Genomic DNA, 15,067 nt, shown 5'->3' with positions numbered 1-15,067 from the left:
ATCATGTATGGACTTATTGAAGCCCGTGGAAGTCCTATGAGAAGGTGCTGTGACTACCTCGACTCGGGGATAGAATCGGTGAGACACAGGAACTAAGCATCGTGCTCAAGGTCCCACAGGTAGGATGTGGCCCTGAACCCAGCTGGTGTGGCTGCAGAGCCCCCTCCTCTTAACCACACTGTACAGCCTCTCTTAAAGCATGAGGGAGAGAAATAAACCAAACCAAACCAGTCATTGTCTGTGGACAGAAGGAAATGTTGGGTTGGGATAAAAGTAGTGCTATGCTGGTAAACTGGTCCCCTCTGCCCACCCCCAAGCCCCACAAACCCCCGGTGTATGACATTTGCCTTTTTTTGGTGTAAATACTTCCACCTTGGCTGATAACATTCCTGAGTGTTTAATAATCGCCTCTCCGGAGTTGCCCAATTAGACAAGGAAAGCCTAGATCGAGTTTCAGCTTTTCTCTGAGACCCTCCCCAGACCCTCCAGTGCTCACAGAGCACCCCTTTTGCTGAACTCTTACAGCACTTGTAACGTGTGTCACTGACTTGGCGTTTCATTGTCCAAGGTCTCAGGTCATTGTCTCATTCAAGTGGGAACATCTTGTTTCTCAACCCAACTGCAAATAGCCTCCAGTAAGGATATGTGTTACTTCTCAAGGCAAGAGAGATACTTGGTGAATTGGACTGAATAACTCCTTCGACGTCCTTCCAGTTGGCACAAAGGCAGGCCCACAGCGTGCCTTCTGCGGGGCCCTGCTGCAGACTTCGGGCAGGGTGCTGGCCACTCCTTGTCTTGGCTGGCTGGTCCTCTCCACTCAGCCCTCCCTGGTTGTCCTGCATCCGTACCCTAATTCTCTTCCCCTTTACTCTCTGGCAGCTTCCCGCCGCCTTCTGGAGAGAACTGTCTAGCTCTTTGCAGCCTACTCCCGGAGAACTCCCGGACCCTCTCCCCGGATGCTCACCTGGGCCAGAAGTGGCTTCGCTGGGACGCTGTCCTAGAATGTCATTGAGCGGCATCTATTGTTCTGACCCCTCAGTGTTTTCCCCATTAACTGCCGTCTCTGAGGAGGAATCAATCCACCCTGGAAACATTCTCTGGGGAGGCCTGGAAACTGACTGATGGGCCTAGTTGTGTTATTATTGGTCAGTGTAAGTTAAGTAACTCCAATCAATACATTTTATAGGTCTCCCCAGATTGCTTGTCCAGAGGTGAGACCCAATAGCTTTCAGCTCAGTAGATTTAGACTTCTGCCTAAATAAAAAGCAATACTCACCAGGAGAAGCCACTTAATTTCTGTTTTTTACTTTTTTATTGAATTTATTTGGGGGTGGCATTGGTTAATAAAATTATATAGGTTTCAGGTGCACAATTCTATAATATATAATCTGTATATTGTATTGTGTGTTCAACCACCCAAGTCTTGATTTCCTTTTAAGAAAAATTCTCAATGCCCTTGAGCCTGTCACAACTTAAATCAGTAACCTTGACAGCTTCCAAGACAAAACTCATTGCCTTTGGAGTGTCCCTATGCCACCACCTGCTTTTCCTGGCACACAACACTTAGACTCCTGGACTAAACAGGCAAAGTGAGGGCTATTACCTCTGCCTGTCCTGCCCTTGGGCTCCGGGACTTCCTCCCTGCCCTGGCAGTCCAGGCCTTTCCCCTCCTTCCCTTTCTCCTGTGCCCCCATCCCAGGTCTCCCGCATCCAATACTCCCCATAAACCTAGCCCTGCTTTCCAACTCTCACCTCCATGGTTCTGTATGACCAGGCCAGGGTGGTCACAGAGGAGATGGTTGTCCTTGTCATGTTGAGGGTGAATGTGGTAGTCCCTCCATGTGGCACTTTTGTGTATTTCCAAGAATATCTAGAGAGCAGAGGGGAAGTCGCGTAGTAATAGTGGTAGTAGTAACAGAACACCTCAATGAATAATGGCAGCAGTGAGAATTTCAGGTCTGGTGGAGGGGGATGGGTACAGGGTCTTATTTTTAGCCAATAACCTTTCAAATTATTCCTCAGAGAAAGCCACCATCTCTGCCCACCCATCTGGAACTGGCTACAATAGGGCGCAGCTTGACCCTGACTGCCACGGTTAGTTTAGGGGTCATCCTCACTGCCTTAACTCTGTCTCTCCATCGGGCCAGTGAGTCTCCACGTTCTCATTCTGTGAGGGCAGCTATGAGGGAGACAGCAGAGAAACAGTCTGGCCAGGCCAGGGGACAGCAGGAGCACAAAGTCCCTTCCGTCCCTCTCACCAGCCAGGGCATCATGCTTGTGAAAGTCCCCACGTCATCCCCTTGGAATGGTGGCTAGAATGATTCCCACAATATATTTTTTTCTTTATTGATTTTAGAGAGAAAGGAAGGGAGAAGGAGAGAGAGATAGAAACATTGATGAGAGAGAACATCAACTGGTCGCCTCCTGCATGCCCTCACTGGGCATGTGCCCTGACCGGGAATCGAACCAGCAACCTCTTGGTTTATGGGTCAACCCTCAACCACTGAGCCACACCAGCTGGGTGATTCCTACAATATTTTTATCTCAATATTTTCATTTCAAGAACAAAACCAACTTACTCATTATCCTGGGTTCAAACTTTTAAATACCAGGATTTCCATGGTTGCTCCAAAGTCCATTCTGTGCTGCTAAGATGGACTCTCAATCAGGTGCTGAAAGGTCAGGGCCAGGCTGTCTTGAAACTGCTTCTACATTGGAAAAAGTTTTAAATGAAATGTTGGAGCCCTGGCCAGGTGGCTCAGTTGGTTGGAGCATCGTCCCATACACTCAATCACTCTCTCTCTCTCTCTCTCTCTCTCTCTCTCTCAAATCAATGAAAACGTATAAAAAAAAAAGTGTTTGATGAAAACTGTCTCCCCACGTGGGCCCTGCCTGAAGAGGCCCAGATGAGCCCAGCCCAGAGCTCAGGCAGACATGCAATGGCACGTCGTGAAACCACGGGCAGATCCTTTCTAACCTCCTCCTCCTCTACATGACAACTTTCAGCAGCAGTCGTGCAATGAAACAAATGATAAAACTAATGATAATAGTGGCCAGAAAAGGCATGCAGACAGTGAAAGTTTTATTTTGTTGAGCTTCATATGTATAACCAGGCCAATAACAATAAATACATTTATGTTAAAATATAAAAAAATAGAAAAAGAAAAGTAATGGATTGGTATGTTTTAATTATATCAATACTTTTTAAAACTAGAAAAAAAATGTCTACATATCAGTCTGTTACAGTAATTAATAATATTACAGTTTCTACTTTCCAGGCTTAACCTCTACAAATTTGTTAATGACTTTGACAAAACTTATCTTCACATATTCATGTTCAGTAGGCAGTTTGTTGATCTATCTTCACTCTTAGTTAATTTGCATTCAGAAAATTTTATTTTATATGAATCAACAGATATACAAATACTGTAGGTAGGAAGTCTTACACATAAAAATAGGTTTGTCAGAGATTCATAAAAATCCCACATCATTGTTAATTTCAGAGGTTGCCATACTGTCTGTGTATTTGTTTCTATAGGATCAATTTTAGCTGCTTTCAAATATCTCCACAGTCAAAACATTTTTGCTAAACTATCTTCACCAGAAAATTCACCATGGACTTCTATTATAGTTGGTAAACTTCTAAAGATTCTATTCTGTAAAACTCAGAGAAAACAGCTGAGTGCCGGTGAAATTGGAATTATTTGATATGTTGCTCTAGAAAGAGTGCTCAGCTCTTGACACAAACAACCCAGGCATTTCAACAGTGTCCTTCTGAGTTCTTTGGGCATGATCACATGGAACAACAAAATGGAACTCACTGACTCATATTCTATTTCTTCATGTTTACAGTCCTGTGCTGTTGTTGTTTATTTTGAATCTACTGTTTACACACAGGAATACGTGGTTCCACGGGGTTCCAAACTGCAGGGTTCCAAATCCTTAGGTATTGATTCTGGAAAGAAATGCTTGTGGGTGAATCCACTTGAGTCAGGGGCTGATTTTCAAGTCAACTTCCATGTAGAATACAATGTTCATTAATAGATAATTAATTTAAATGTGTTCATTTGAAGCTTACATATGTATTATTAAAACTCAACAACAACCATAGCAATTATTTAGAACTTAGATCAACAAAAAAAATTTTTTAAGTGGGTATTTTTATCACTGACATGGTTCAGGATTGTCAATCCATGTCAATAACAAAAAGCAGACTGAATTTTCGTTTGTTTCATTATTGTTTTAAAATTTGCCACAGATAATGCACTCCCTTATTGCCTATACTTGAGATGGATAGATTCCACTGTCTGTCCCACCACTGGGGCCCCACTATCAGATGAGTCTGGTTTTCAAAACCTTACAAGGACTTAGTGACAGAAGGCTTAATGACAGAACTCACGAAGTAGAGGCCTGAATCCAAGTCAGGGACCTATTTTGTTTGGTCAACAGTCATCCCTTGCCACTTCGTGCTTCGACTTTCACGACTTCACTCTATTGTGGTTTTTTTAAATATATTCATTACAAAGTTTATTGAGACAGTGAAAATGATAAAACGCACACTCAGTTGTCTGGGTCAATTATATACCCCATATTACAATTAAAATTAAAATTGCTATACATATGGACTATAGGTCTATGTATTCGAGCACCCCAGGAATCCTTCAACACCAGGTGCAACCTCTCAACCATTTCTTGTGTGTGGGCAATAACTTTTTTCCAAAAAATCGGGTGTGGTGAAACCAAGCAAATCAGAGCGTGCTGTTCACTGATTGGCTATCCTATCCTCTTCCTATCCTGGCCACTGATTGGCTCAGCCTCATGCAAGTTTGTTTCTCTCACATACGCTTCTACATCACTAGGCATCAAAAACATCTTTGCTCTTGTAAGTGTTTGTGATTTCTGAGAACTTTTATCTAAGCCCCACGATTGCTCCTAAACGTGCTGCTTCTTCTAAGCCTTCTGACGATGAAACTAAGTGCTGGAGGAAGGTGCTTACCATCCAGGAGAAGGTGAAACTCTTGGCTATGATCACAGATGGCAAGAAAATCGCGGAGGTTGCCCACCATTACGACTTGAATGAGTCTACCATTCGCTCCATCCATAAAGATGAAAAAAATATCCATGCAACGGCTACTATCTCTTTCAACAAGGAAGCAAAGCGCATCGTGACAAGTCGTAATAAGTTTATAGTGAAAACACAGTCTGCCCTAGCCGTTTGGATCAGCGATAGCTGCAAGACAAACATTCCGTTGGATTCGCTGTTCATCTGGGAGAAGGCGAAGCAGCTCTATCAGCGCTTTACGGTGGACGAACCTCAACCAGGACCCTCTTCTGCAACATTCATGGATTTCACAGCGAGCAAGGGTTGGTTCGAGAAGTTCCAGAAGAGTTATTATCTGAAGAGTGTTGTTCTCCACAGAGAAGATGTCTCTGCTGACCAGCCTGCAGCAGAGGACTACGCGAATAATATGTTCCAGAAGGTCCTTGAGGAGGGCGAGTATCATCCAGAACAGGGGTCCTTAACTGACGAGGATCTGGTGGAGATGACTAAGTCTGTGAGTGAGGAGGAGGAAGAGCAGCCTGAGGTTCCTGGGGGTCAGGAGGAGGAAGTTGGCCTTACACTTGAGCATCTCTCGCAAGTCGTGAGAACTATTAAGGTAGTATAGGACACGACTGGTGAATGGGACCCACAAATGATGTGTGCATTGAGGTTCCGGAATGCACTTGATGGAGCGATAGATCCCTACAAAAACCTCCTCATCATATGAAAAGACAGTGCCAGCAACTGCTTATCACGATGTTCTTCAGTCGCACACCCAGACACCCACTGCCTACTCCTAGTGCTCCTTCAGCGGGAGAAGACGATGATGCACCTGAAGATACTGCACCACCTGAAGACTCTCCTACTGAGGTCGTGCCTTCAGAGGAGCAGTAACCTTGCTCTTCTTTGCTATGCAGCACATCTCTTCATCTTCATCGCTTCGTCATCGAACAAGTTGCACTGTTTTCATAGATTAGTGGTTGTGTGTAAGGACTGTGTGTTTGTAATTAAATGTACAATAATAATATGATATTTGTAACGTCTAATGTGTCTTATTTTCTCTAATTTTGTCTAATATATTGGGTAATACGAGCGTAATGGTGACTAAAGGGTGTTATTTCATGTCTAGAGAGCTCTAATAATGTTAAAAAACATATTTAGAAGGTCGTAAACAGGTTTTCTATGCTCTAACTGTAAAAATATTCAATTTATAAATAAAGAATCCTACTTTGCGGAAATTCATTTATCACGGTAGAGTCTGGAACTGATTAACCGCGATAAACGAGGGCCAACTGTATATGTTAAAGAAAAAAAAAAAACACAAAACAGCTCTGGCCAGTGTGGCTCAGTTGGTTGGGCATCATCCCATGCACCAAGAAGTCACTAGTTCAATTCTTAGTCAGGGTTTGATCCCCGGTAGGGGGTGTGCAGGAGGCAGCCAATTATCGTTTTTCTCCCTTCCTCTCTAAAATAAATAAAAACATGTTTTTTTGAAAAAAAAACAAAAAAAAAAAAACCACTTCAATGTCTTTTGGCACTTGCTTACAATTTGCCACAGTCCCCAGTGCCTTCTATTTTATCATACATTGTCTGATTTGCCCACTAATCAGCCTGGCTCCTAGAGGTGACTGAGCCTGTGACTGCTCCTTCCTGACTGTTTCTAGAGCTGTCCTGATAATGACCGAAGTGTTTTCCAGTTACTCAGATTTACAGGGTTTGCTCTGTCTCCTCTGTCCCCAGTGACCACAGCCTCCACCTAACCCCTCAGCTTCGCCACCTCGGAGGCTCTCTGCCCACTTTTTAACCTTGTGTTTTCCTTCCCTTCCATCTCATTTCACCACTGCCGCTCTGCTTCCAGAAGGAGGCCTTAGGTCAGCAGTGAGTCAGACGGACGCCTCCCTTGGAGTGGGAACTTTGGTCTCCAGCTTTGGGTGACACTCAGGGAGGCCAGCAAGGTGTGGAGAACATGCCCTCACTCACCTTCCCGGCAAGGGCTGGCTCCCCAGACTGACAGGTGTGGGGACAGAGAGGGAAAAACCATGTTCAAGCTCTGAACACACATGCTGAGCCCCGCCCATGGTTGGCTTACTTGAACCTCATGCAAAACACCTTCCTGGTGTGGATGAAAAAAAGTTTCATTTGAAGTAACCTCACAGGGTGATCTGATCATAAATTTCTAACTGGGCAGGTCATGGTGTGTAGTCACGCCCCAGGCATATAACTTCTTTAGTAAAAGATTTATCTCTGCCTTAAGCAAACCCTGTCCATTGTTTCTGTGCACTAGGTTAACACACCTTTGAAATAAACCATACTCACTCTCAAGAGAGCACATAATCTTAAATATTATTTAATCCAGTCCCCCTGCCTTGCTTTCTTTGCCTCCCTGTCAACTTCTTCATGGCCCCTCCTTAGTTTCAAATGCATGAAAGAAACTGCAAACTGTTATTCTTATTCTTCGGAGCATTTGAGACCTTGCTCCCTGGTGTATGTCATCAGTGTGGCCCAAATAAACTCATAAAAATTCCCTACAGGTTTGGACGTTCTTACATTGACACCGGCCAACCTGCCCCAGACCCACTTGACAATGACTCTCAGCCAGTGTTGTGCGGGAGATGGCTCATAACAACTCCTGAGAGACAATTGTTAAACACTCAGGAATTTTATCAGATAGTAAATATCTTGAAATCAGCCCAGGTCAATTGTATTTGCAAAGATTGGTCTTCACTCTTCAATGAAAAGCACAGTGCACCATCCCTGGCTGGGCTCTGACCACCGGAGTGGAAGGCACGAAAGCACTGTGCACGCAGGCGTGGACGAAGGGACCAGCTCCCAGAACACAGCAGTTTCGGCTGTGTGGGGCAGAAAACACACACCTCACGCCGACGTCCTGCTCTGAGTCATCCCCCTTCCTGGTTCCACTTGCTTGGTCTACACGGCACACTTTCTCTAGAATCTCGGTTTCCCCCACTTGGTGTCTTGCTTGAGTAGCTTGTGGAGTTTAAGAAAGAGAAATCAACAGAAGACATGAGGAGTCTGTGGGAGCAGTTCTGTCTATGGAGGCTCCCAGGGGTGGCTTCTCCCAGCCACCTCCTGAGTCACTCTGGTGCCTTTAATGGTCCCAGTTCAGGGAACCTGACCCACAGACCCTCGAGCACACCCACGCGAGAGCTCTCCTGTGTGAGGCTGCCATGAAGCTACAGCCCCACAAGAGCAGCAGCACAGGGGAGACCCCTCACGGAAGACAATCTACACCCCAACCTCTGTTCCTGTTATGTCCTTACTCTGCTCCCTGTGCCTCAGAGCCCCACCACACAGCAGCAGGACAGGAGCCTGCAGCCCGGGGTCTGGTCCACATGGCAGGGCCATGTTGGCAGCCCTGCCCCAGCCCTCTTCCTCTTTGCGGGAGCCAGGAGACTGGGGTGGATGAGGAGGAGGAGACCCAGTCATTTTGGGCAAAGAAGCCTTGCACTGCATCACAACAGAAGGACTAGCTAGTGAGCCAGCTCCACCCATTCCCACCCCCACTGCTTCTTCCTGTGCCACTCAGCAGTCCTTCTGTGGGGAGCAAATGCTGCCCCTCTAGATCCACCCCACATTCACACTGATGCCATACTCCCTGGGCCTACTCCCAGCCAATGCTCAGCATGGCGGTGGAGGGCAGTAATGCAGGCCTTTCCTTCAAGACCCAGGACTCTTCCCACAGGTAGGTTTAAATGGAGGGCTCCCCACCCACCTAACCGTTTGCAGAGCCGTACTACTGTCTAAGACTCTTCCTACTTGTGTAGTCAAGAATTCAACTTTGCCCCAAAAGAAGTCTGGACTTTGTTCTTGGCTCCTAAGAGATAAGCTTTGTTTGCCTGGGGCCTTGGGTTACTTAGATAGTAAGTAAATGTGACTTAGGGTAAGAGCTGGACATACCAGAAAGACCAACAATATGACTTAGGGTGGGGCTTTGGGTCACTCAGGGTCAGTCAACTTGGAGCTTGAGATCAACCATGGAGGCAATTGGTCCAATCATGCTTACATGATGGAGCCCCAGTAAAATCTCTTAATAAAGAGGGCTTAGGAGAATGTCTCTGGTTTATAATACTCTATCCATGTCAGGAAAGTAACACAACCTGACTCCACAGGGAAAAGACGATGGAAACTATGGGTCTGGTACTTCCCTGAATTCCATTCTATGTGCTCCTTCCCTTGGCTGATTTTAATCTGTATCCTCTCCCTGTAATAAACTTTAACCACAAGCATAATAGCGTTCTGTGCATTCCAGTTCTTCTGGCAAATTACTGCAACCTGCACCTGGTCTTGGGGACCTCTGAACTCGCGATTGGTATCCATAACGAGGGCAGTACTGCTTCCTGTAACCTTTGCAATTGCCCTAGGTCATCTCATTGCCCATCCTTCTCCGGGACCAGATCCTCAGTGGGGCTCAGGCTCACCCCCTTCCTGGGCTCCTTCATAGGCATTTTCCCAACAAATCTCTTTTATGTCCAATCCCATCTTGGTGTCTCCTTTGTAGAGGACCTGAACACAGGTGGTCCGTGAGCCTCCAGGCTTGACCATGCAGAATCCTGAGCTCCGCCTCAGACCCGAGTCAAATTCTCAGAGTGAGGCCTGGGGTCCAGCTGTAGATGCGCTGCCCTCCTGAGGCAGCTGCACGCCAAACTTGAAGAGCCACTGGCCTGGAAGAGCGACAGTTCCTGAGCATTTTAAAGTAAATTATAGACATCATGATATTTTCACCCCTAAATACCCTCTCCAAAAAGTAAAAACATTTTCCTGCATAATTGCCTGCCTGAAATTTTGGCCAATCAGACTGCAAGAAAATTCAGCTCATCAGAATTCAGAAATGATCGTATTCTCACACACACCTTGTTTGTAAGACCCCACTCTCAGGGTTGTAATTCAATGGCAATTGCAGGTGATATTGGCCCTTTGTTTTATTTGTTTTGTTTTTTATGTGCGTGTTGTTGTTGTTTATTGGCCCTTTGTAAATGAATTGAAATGGACCGATTGCTATAGAGAAATATCCACATCCAGCAACTTCCAGGGAAATAGGTTTGACCCACCTACCAGTGAAGGAGAATGGTGTGGATAGGTAACACAAGAAACAAACGTGAGCCAGAAAGAGACTTCTAGTGTCTGCCAAGTTGGCAGACCAAACAGAGCTGCTGGCTCCCTTGCCCACATCCAGGCTGGAGACACTACCGAGGGAAACAAGGATTCCAGAAACCAACAGCAAAAGTAGCAATCGCAACAAGAAACCTCTGGAGAGATGGCTCGGAGAGGGGCCTGGCCGTGGGCGCTTTCCCATACATAATGCCGGGCACAGTGCTCCAGGGGACCACGCACCCCAAACTGGAGCACTGTCCTTCCTTCAGAAGAAAAGCAGCAAACCACACAAGCCACTTGTGCTATCTGAAACAGAAGGCTCAGAACAAGAACAAACAGCCAAAAATCCAAAACAGCCTCAAGTAGAATCAAAGAGGTAAGATAGAAGCAATATAAAACAAAAAACGTAAAGAACAAGTAGAAATATTGGGTATGAAAACTCTAATCGTGAATAATGGGCACTGGTCCAGGCTGGGACTAAAAACAAGGACAAAGCAAAAGAGGAAACAAGTAGGCTGGACAGGCCACGGTGGAGCCGCTCCCACCGCCCAGCCTCCCCTGAGTCCATGCCTGGGGGTTACCGTGAGAGCTTTCTCATCTAGGGGTTGATGGAGAAGCTGTATAAGGGTTCAGAATGAGTCACCCCAGGATGTGCCTTTGCGGTATGCAGATTATAATGAGCCAAAGGCAACCAAAATCCTACAGGTTTATGAGAAACTTTTACCTCCCCCTTAAAAAACTTATATTAGGAACCTTTCCCATAGTAAGAGCTATCGCCAGAAATCACTTTTTTTGGCCTGTTACTGAACATCTGCTCTTCTTATCATCCTGCAATGACCCCTAAAACCCCAAGGTGCCATAGCTACCTCATACTTAGCTCAGAATGTCATATATACCTCATTTTCCCTCTCTGTTCCTGGACTTTCTATATATGGGGGATTTCTCATTCAAGTATGGGCATGCATACGTATGTAATCAAATTTGGTTATTTTCTCTCGTTAATCTGTCTCGTGTCAATTCGATTATTAGACCAACTGAAAGAACCTTGAAGGGTAGAGGAAATTTTTTTCTTCCCCCACACTGCCATCCCTGTCTCCAGGGCACTTGTTCTGCTTTGCTTGATGTCACTGGACCTGAAACTTGGAGGTCCCTCTCCCTTCCCACCTGGCCCCTTAGCCCAGTGAATTCGGGTAGAATTTCTTCCTTCTGATACCCTACAGGCAGGATTGGCTACACAGTCTTCAGGTCCCAGTGCAAAATAAAAATGCAAGGCTCTCTGTTTAAAAAAATCATCATCAAGAATTTCAAAAAGGCAACAACAGTGCATTAAATCAAGCATGGGGCTCTCGGGGCTTTGGGGCCCCGCGCAGCTGCCTAGATTGCAGGACCAAGAAACCTGCTTAGCCCACAAGTTCTGGGGGCCTCTCCAGCCCAGTCCCCACTCCCATCCTCACAGTGGAGGGGGGTGGAATTATGATTTTGGTCCATTAATGACCTCTTTTCATCCCCTTGGCCACGCACTGGGAGCTGTCAAAATCCATTCTCCTTGCAGGATTTAGGCCAAAACCTTACTAGAAATTTCCTTCCTTCTCTCACCAGCCTGTTCCCATCAGATGAATAACCTCAGAGCAGCAGTTTCTTTGGGAACCTCTTGAGACCCTGAATTATTCCCAGGCACTCAGACCCACTTATTTCCCCAGCACTAGCAACAGGGGCGTCAGGCTGCCAGCCGTCATTGGGGTGGGAATGGAGGAGTCTCATTATCAAGGGGAAAAAATAGGACTTATTTTCCTTAGGGCTGTCAAAATTGCATTATCAAAAAGCCACCAGGCTTAGAGAGCCCCAGTGAAAAAATTTAAGTCAGGCTCAGGAGTTTTTGTGTTTAAAGTAGAAAATGATGTTGTAGTTCAGAAAGTCATTAAATTCCATGGTGAAACCTAAGGTCTGGTGATCTGCATCCTGTTAGAGTCGGTTCTGATTTGAGCAGTAGAAAGGCTTGTATGTTTGGGGAAGGGGAGAGGAGGCAAAATATACGTACATAAAATTGTAACCAATTTAGTGGCATGAAGTACCATACTGTTATGCAACATTACCACTATCCGTTTCCAGAACTTTTTCATCACCCCAAACTGAAATTCTAGACCGATTACACAATTCCCTGTTCCTCATCCCCCAACCCTTGATAACCTCTATTCTATGTTTCTATAAATTTGTCTACACTAGGTATCTCATGTGAGTAGAATCATGTTATTTGTTCTTTTGTGCCTGGCTTATTTCACTTAGCACAATGTTTTTATTTACCATACATGTTGTAGAATGTGTTAGATTTCATTCCTTTTTATGGATGAATAATATTCCATCACATGTATAGACCACATTGTTTATGCATTCATGTGTTGATGGACTACTTGGGTTGTTCCATTTTTTGGCTATTGTGAATAACGTGGCTATGAGCATTGATGTGTAATTATATTTTTGAGTCCTTGCTTTCAGTTGTTTTGGGTATATACTTTGGAGTGGAATTGCTGAATCATGTGGTAATTCTATGTTTAATATTTTGAGGAATCACCTTTTTATTTTTCATAGTGGCAGCATGAGTTTACATTCCCATCAGCAAAGCACAAGCGTTCCAATTTCTCTATATCCTCACCAACACTTATTTTCCACCTATTTAAAAAATATGTTTTTATTGATTTTTTAGAGAGAGAGGAAGGGGGAGAGAAATAGAAACATCAATGTGAGAGAGAAACATTGGTTGGCTGCCTCCTGCACACCCTAGCACTAGGGATTGAGACCTGACCCTGGCATGTGCCCTGACTGGGAATTGAACCAGGACTTCTCGATCCTTGGGGGCGAATTAAAAAAATAATAATAATAAGCACAGGGGTCTAAAACTGTGGATCTAAGTTCCTCAGATTTCTCAACGCCCAATCGACTGAGCCACACCAGCCGGGCTGGAATAGTTTTTATAGACCAAAAGTTTTTATACAGATTTATCGCTGCCGTGACCTTTTCCCCATGTCATTAGTCTTCTAAAACATGATTTTTAACTTAAACTATACATGCTATATAAAATAACATACTAAGGTAGAAATAAGACTTTTTTACACTTTCACATTTCATGATATAGTTTATTTGAACTCTTCTCATGTCTTTTTTTTCTTTATTTTTAATTTGTTTTTTATTGATTTGAGAGAAAGAGATTTGTTGTTCCACTTATTCATGCATTCATTGGTTGATTCTTTTTTTTTTTATCCTCACCTAAGGACACTTTTACATTTATCTTCAGATAGACCGAGAGGGAGAGAGGAAAGAAGAGAGAGAAACATCAATGTGAGAGAGACACATCGAGTGGCTGCCACCCATATGACCCCAACCGGGGCCAGGGATGAACCGCAACCGAGGTACATGCCCTTTGCAGGAACTGAACCTGGGACTCTCTGGTCCGCAGGCCGACGCTCTAACCACTGAGCCAAATCAGCCAGGGCCTCAGAGCCACTTTCAAGTCCTCTCAGTTTCCTGGTATACATTACCTTCTCCATCTACACTGTTTGAGTTACAGCACTTTTTAAATCTATTGACTGTCACTGGAAGTTTTATCCTAAACCACAAGTAGAACAGTTAGTTCTACCTAAAACAGTTTTGGGGTGTGTGTGTGTGTGTGTGTGTTTTAAATACAGTGTCGCCCTGGCTGGTTTGACTCAGCGGTTAGAGCGTCGAACTGTGGACCAAAGGGTCGTGGGTTCAATTCCAGTCAAGGATACATACTTCGGTTGTGGTTCGTCCCTGGCCTTGGTTGGGGTCGTGTGGGAGGCAATCAGTCGATGTGTCCCTCTTATGTCGATGTTTCTCTCTCTTTCTCTCTCTCTGTCTCTCTCCCTCCCTCCCACTCTATTTGAAAGATAAATGGAAAAATATCCTCTGGTGAGGATTAAAAAAATGGTGTCAATAGAAGGTAGAATTTTTATTGCCATGTGATCTCTACAACATAACCATTTACAGTTTCATGGAGTTTTTTTTTTAAATGTTTTGTTTCTAACAACTATTACATGGACATGATACAATATTCAAAAGAAAAGAATTTTTCATTGGTTCATAATTTTCTTTCTTAAGATAAATATACTTAATCTGTCCTTTATTAATGGATATTTAGGTTGTTTCTATCTTTCATGGAATTTATTTTTGAAGTGGCTTGAAGAAGAACTGGGAAAGGAAAAAAATCTGGATCTACTTCAAGAGATAACTTCTTTTTGACTATTCTTAGCAGCATCTCTCCAGCCTCCCTCCAACCCCTTTAGAACAGATCCTTCTCTTTGACTCTAACTGGTGCTCAGGGGGCTGGAGGCCCAGTCCCAGGCATTACTGAGCAGGGCAATAATTCTTCAACCAGCTACAGCTTGCCCCTGGCTAAACTCTGGGTGCCCAGGAACTGCCAGCCAAAGGGCACACTTTCAGCCCCGCAGGGACTCTGGCCACTGGGCATATGCGCAAACCTGCGCATCCCAGCTTCTGCCGGCCAGCTCCCCGCTGCAGTGAATGCTCCTCGCGCTACAGAAATCAAGGTCTCGGGCCTGCGGGGAGTCTCCAGCTGAAGACCAGTCAGGACTGAAAAAGGAAAGAGAATTAGAACAGGGATAGCCAAGCAGAGGCCTCTGGCCCGTCAATGTGACATCAGGATTAGAATATCCCAACAGACAAATGCACCCTGGACAGGCACTATGAGGGACATTGACAACTGATACTTTGGGGTCTGGAGAGAGTTCAGACCACCTTGCTCCTGAAAATTCTCCCCAGTTGCCCAATCCCTCAAGCTGGTTTTGTAGAAGTCATCCAAACTTAGTGGAGAAATGAGTAATATGTTTTTCTTGGTGACTGAGAATTCCGAATGTTCAGAATGAAGTTAGAGCACAGAAG

Source organism: Molossus molossus, unplaced genomic scaffold (assembly GCF_014108415.1).
Source record: "Molossus molossus isolate mMolMol1 unplaced genomic scaffold, mMolMol1.p scaffold_m16_p_1, whole genome shotgun sequence".
Taxonomy (NCBI): Eukaryota; Metazoa; Chordata; class Mammalia; order Chiroptera; family Molossidae; genus Molossus; species Molossus molossus.
This window is presented reverse-complemented; position numbering follows the sequence as displayed.